A 4,759-nucleotide genomic window follows, 5' to 3' on the forward strand; every position below is an offset into this window, starting at 1 on the left:
ATGCAAACGCTGCTTTATGAGCCTCCTAGCGCTGGCTGATGACGGGGGGCAGCGTCCCAGGTTCGAGGCTGCTGGGAGATGGAGTCCTGACCGGCGGAGCCAAGCCCAGCCAGTCAGGAAGCAGTAGGTCCGCAATGCTCGGCGGAGCAAAGCCCGCCCGCCAACCACAAACAAGGAGTTGCTGGAACGCCTCAGCGGAGCTAGGTGAGCTCGGCCAGCGTCAATATCCCCTTAGAGCTGCCACAGGGTCCTCTGATGCAAACGCTGCTTTATGCGCCTCCTAGCGCTGGCTGATGACGGGGGGCGGCGTCCCAGGTTCGAGGCTGCTAGGAGATGGAGTCCGGACCAGCTGAGTCAAGCCCGGCCAGGCAGGAAGCAGTAGGTCTGCAACGCTCGGCGGAGCAATGCCCGGCCGCCAACCACAAACAAGGAGTTGCTGGAACGCCTCAGCGGAGCTAGGTGAGCTCGGCTGGCGTCAATTTCCCCTTAGAGCTGCCACAGGGTCCTCGGATGCAAACGCTGCTTTATGCGCCTCCTAGCGCTGGCTGATGACGGGGGGGGGCGTCCCAGGTTCGAGGCTGCTGGGAGATGGAGTCCTGACCGGCGGAGCCAAGCCCGGCCAGTCAGGAAGCAGTAGGTCCGCAACGCTCGGCGGAGCAAAGCCCGGCTGCCAACCACAAACAAGGAGTTGCTGGAACGCCTCAGTGGAGCTAGGTGTGTGGAAAATGAGCCCGCATTGCTATCGATGCCCAGGCCGCTGGCGCAAACCGCCTCTTAGTTCCCATGTTGAAATAATTACCAAATAAAGAGACGGGCGCTGGAAGCAGGAATCAAGAACAGAGTTTAATTCTCATGAGGAGAGCCAGTCATTTCGGACACGAAACACAGTGTCTTTCGGGAGGTGCTCTAACAAGTGAGCTGAGACTCTGGCTTTTATATCTTACAAAACACTTGAGAGTACAATCAGGACAGTATGACGCAAAGGAAAAGACATCCCTATAATCCTTGTGTCAATCCTTCCCCACATGCGTTCACAATAGGGACCCGTGACCTGCTGATAAGAGGGGAGGGCAATCACGCAGCTGAGTGTTTCATTCAGTCTAGGATGTGTGCGCCTGATCATAGCCAGGGGGTGGGGTGGCCAGGATCAATAGTGAGTCCTTTGAAGAGGAGTGACTTCATACAATAAGGGCAGTAAATGGTATCTCCTGGCTTAGGCGATGGCCTCGGACATGTGTGGTCAGCCGGGCTCGGGGGAAGGGGTCATCAAAGGAGTGGTATTCATGCCGCGTGGACAATCGAGCGCTGAAGGAAGGCTTGTCAACAGAGGGGCATTCATGGAAGGGAAGGAGGTGTTGGTCAGGCGCGGCCGTGACTCTCAAGGACAGGGTCTTGCAGAAGAAGAAGGTTTATGACTTGCCCATGTGAGGAGAGGGAGGGGGTCAGGGTGCGCGCAGGGTCAGAGTCGCACAGAGAGAGAGAGATCCTATGACCTGTACATGAGAGAACAGGGGCAGTCAGATACAGCTGGGGGGGGGGGGGCTATGTCAGCTGAGGCGAAGGATGCTTCTTCGAGAGGGAAATGGGGAATGCCTGGGTCAAGCAGGAGGGTTGCTTTTCACATCAGGGTCGCGCAAAGGGAGAGGGTTTCATGGTCTATACATGAGAGAGGGGGTGCAAGATACGCGCAGGAGGTAAGCCGAGGATTCCAATGGGTAAAAAGGCCATGGTGCCCAGAATGGCTGTGCATATGCATATAGGTATGGGCTCCCACTGGCGGAGTGATACGGTCAATAGTCTATGGCATTCATGGTGTTCACAGGGAGAGGAGTGAGAGAAAAAGGGAAATGAATGCTGTCCATGTACATCATTTTCTTCAACTTTCACAGTCGCCCCTTTTTACATAACAGCAGTCATTTTTGCAATCGATGGGTTTACAGATAGACAGGCATCGCTGATGAATTAGCATTTTGTCGATACTAACATTTGACGTACAATCATAGACAGTCGAGGTGATGGGCAGAATGCAGCACATAGGAAATTGCATTTCGTTGTGTTCCTGACAATTAAACGCACTACATAGCATAAATCTGTTTAACTTAAAAATGTGACCAATGAACAGTTTTGACCAGGTAGTTGAGAGCGGAATTCAGTTCAATATACAAGATCTCTTCGTCACAGTGTCTTTATATCATTGAGCCATCACTGGTAGGCTCTAGTCCGAGTACTTTCGTTGGCGCTGTTGAGCACCGGCGGTGGAGCTATAGGTCCAGCTCTGTTCTATCCTTACGCGTTGCAGGGTGCGGTCAGTCCTCTGCTGTTAGACCACAGTCCTGTTCCCTAAACAATTCGTTTGGCGGCGCCTTATGCTCGGCACCTATAGTTCTGTGGCAACACCCTATTCCCATATGAATGCAGTTCTTTCCTTTGGCAAAAAGTCACGTGGGAAAGAGGGTGAATGTGGTTCAAATAGTCAAATAGTCGATAGGAGAGAGAGCGGAGTTGGGTCAGAGTTCCTGGGACACACAAAAGGGACCAAGGGAGCAAAGGATAACAAGCAGGCAGGCCCATCGATCGGGCCCAAAGAAGGCGGACGGAGACTCCAGGCACACGTGGGTTAGCAGTCGGAGGGCTTCAAGGCGGCCCGTCATTTTTCATTTTCCACGTTGAAATTGCGGTCTCGTCCCGTATCTTGTTGCTCTGCAGCTCCACCTTTGGTCGATGTCATACGTGTCCCAAGATCTGCAGTCAGGTTGTACGCCACATCTGACCCATCTCCTTCGGTGATCGTGAATCTTTGAATAGGTACAAGACAAGGTTTTAGAGAAATGGCAGAAGAAGATATCTACGCATGTGAATTCCTCCCTCAATTCTACGCATTTGAGAGTTTATGCTCATCGGTCACAGTCAGAGGTCTATTACCAAGCAGTGCATGTGTCAGCATTCCTACTGAGTTTATGGCAGGTCTATTCATCGTCCTATTTATAACTCAAGTGAGGATAAATGAGATTCCCATCAACTGTGCATTACATCATATTCAACATTACGGAGCATTTCCCTTCAGGACTGGCTAACCTTTTCAGACAGGGCGGGGGGGGTGCCATCATCGAGAGTCAGGAAAAACAAGGTTTTCTCGAGGGTCAACAGCTACTCGTGGTCATCATGTTTATATCCGGGACAGCAGCTGGGGTCTATCAAATGGGGAGGGTATACTTTGGGCGCTCGCGCTTGGGTGTGAAGGGGTGGGACAATCTGGGCATTGGGGGTCAATCTAGACGTTGGCGTTCGTCTCTGATGAACGGAAAAATAAGGTGCCAGATGTAGCGCTCTAGTGCTCCGAGGGTCTCAGGTTGAGCCCCCGGAAGCACTCCGCACAATGTATCACTTTCTGGCCAGGCGTGGCCAGAAAGCTTTAAATAAAGGGACCGAAGTGGCTCGGCACTTCCGGTCCACACCAGTGCAGTAACGTGTGTGTGTCACCTCATTGCGCTCCATGTGCATTGCAGCGCCGCAGGCCTAGTTCGGCCCACAGGTCCTCACACTGGCGACGAGGGTGGGATATCCAAAAGCTAAGCAGCACCCACCAGCAACCCTCACCTGACCTGTTTGCCCGGCCACAGCGCCGGAGAGAAACGTCAGCGAAGACGGCCACCGCCACCGAAAGCAGAGGCTGCATCCCAGAAGCCCCAAGCACCGGTAAGCAGCGTGAGCGAAGGGCTGCGTGTGGCACCGGCGGCAGCGACGGCAGAGAGGCCCAAGGCGAAGACACGCGCCGAAGAAAACAGCCAGGCGGCAGGCCCAGCGGTGCGCGCATGCGCAGAACGCGAGGCACCGGCACCGGCACCAGAGGAAAGAACCCGGGGAGAGCGCGAAGCCGAGGAGGCGCCTCAGGAAAATCGAGAGCGAGGCTTTGTGGACACGGAGAGGGCCCGGTGAGGCCAACCACACCACGAGGTGACGCAGCAACACCAAAGCGAGCGCAAGCAGCCCCACCAAGCATTGGTAACCAGCGCCAACAAGCACAAGCAAAGCCAATCAGCCACCAAGTACCCACTGGACCACACAAGCGCCAACAAGCACAAGCAAGTGCAACCAACAACCAGGCAATCAGTGACTCACGGGCACCAACAAGCACGAGTAAGTGCAAACCAACAAACAATAAAGCGACACCCAAAAGACAAACGCCCAGACACCGGCCAGAACCACAATGACTACCAACCCTGGAGGGGCAGCCGGGGGAACCAACCAAGCTCAACAAGCTGCACCACCAGCAGTAAACCTCGGCACTCAACCACCGACGCCGTCAGCCCACTCACAAATCCAGGCACTACCGCCATTCAGCGAGCTGATAGACCCCGGGACAGCAGCCCCCAGATGGGCTGTATGGCTAGGGCAACTTAACAACTATTTCACTGCCACCAGGGAGAAAGATGACGAAGTGAAGAGGTCCCTGCTGTTACACTTTGGGGGCACAGAACTGTATAAACTGTTTAAACACCTCCCTGACACAGGAGATGCCAAAGACTATGACGCAGCGGTCAATGCGCTGAACGCCCATTTCGACCCCCAGCTGAACCCCCACTATGAGCGGTTCAAATTTCGCCAATCCCGACAAAGGGAAGGAGAGTCCATGGATGCATTCCATGCACGGCTGAGGGATCTCATAAGCACGTGCACGGACGACGACGAAAAGAAGGAGGTGACCGCGCAGCTCATTCAAGGTTGCCGCAATAAACATCTAAGGACACTCATTCTACGA

This window comes from Lissotriton vulgaris, chromosome 3_1, assembly GCF_964263255.1.
Source record: "Lissotriton vulgaris chromosome 3_1, aLisVul1.2, whole genome shotgun sequence".
NCBI classification, from domain to species: domain Eukaryota; kingdom Metazoa; phylum Chordata; class Amphibia; order Caudata; family Salamandridae; genus Lissotriton; species Lissotriton vulgaris.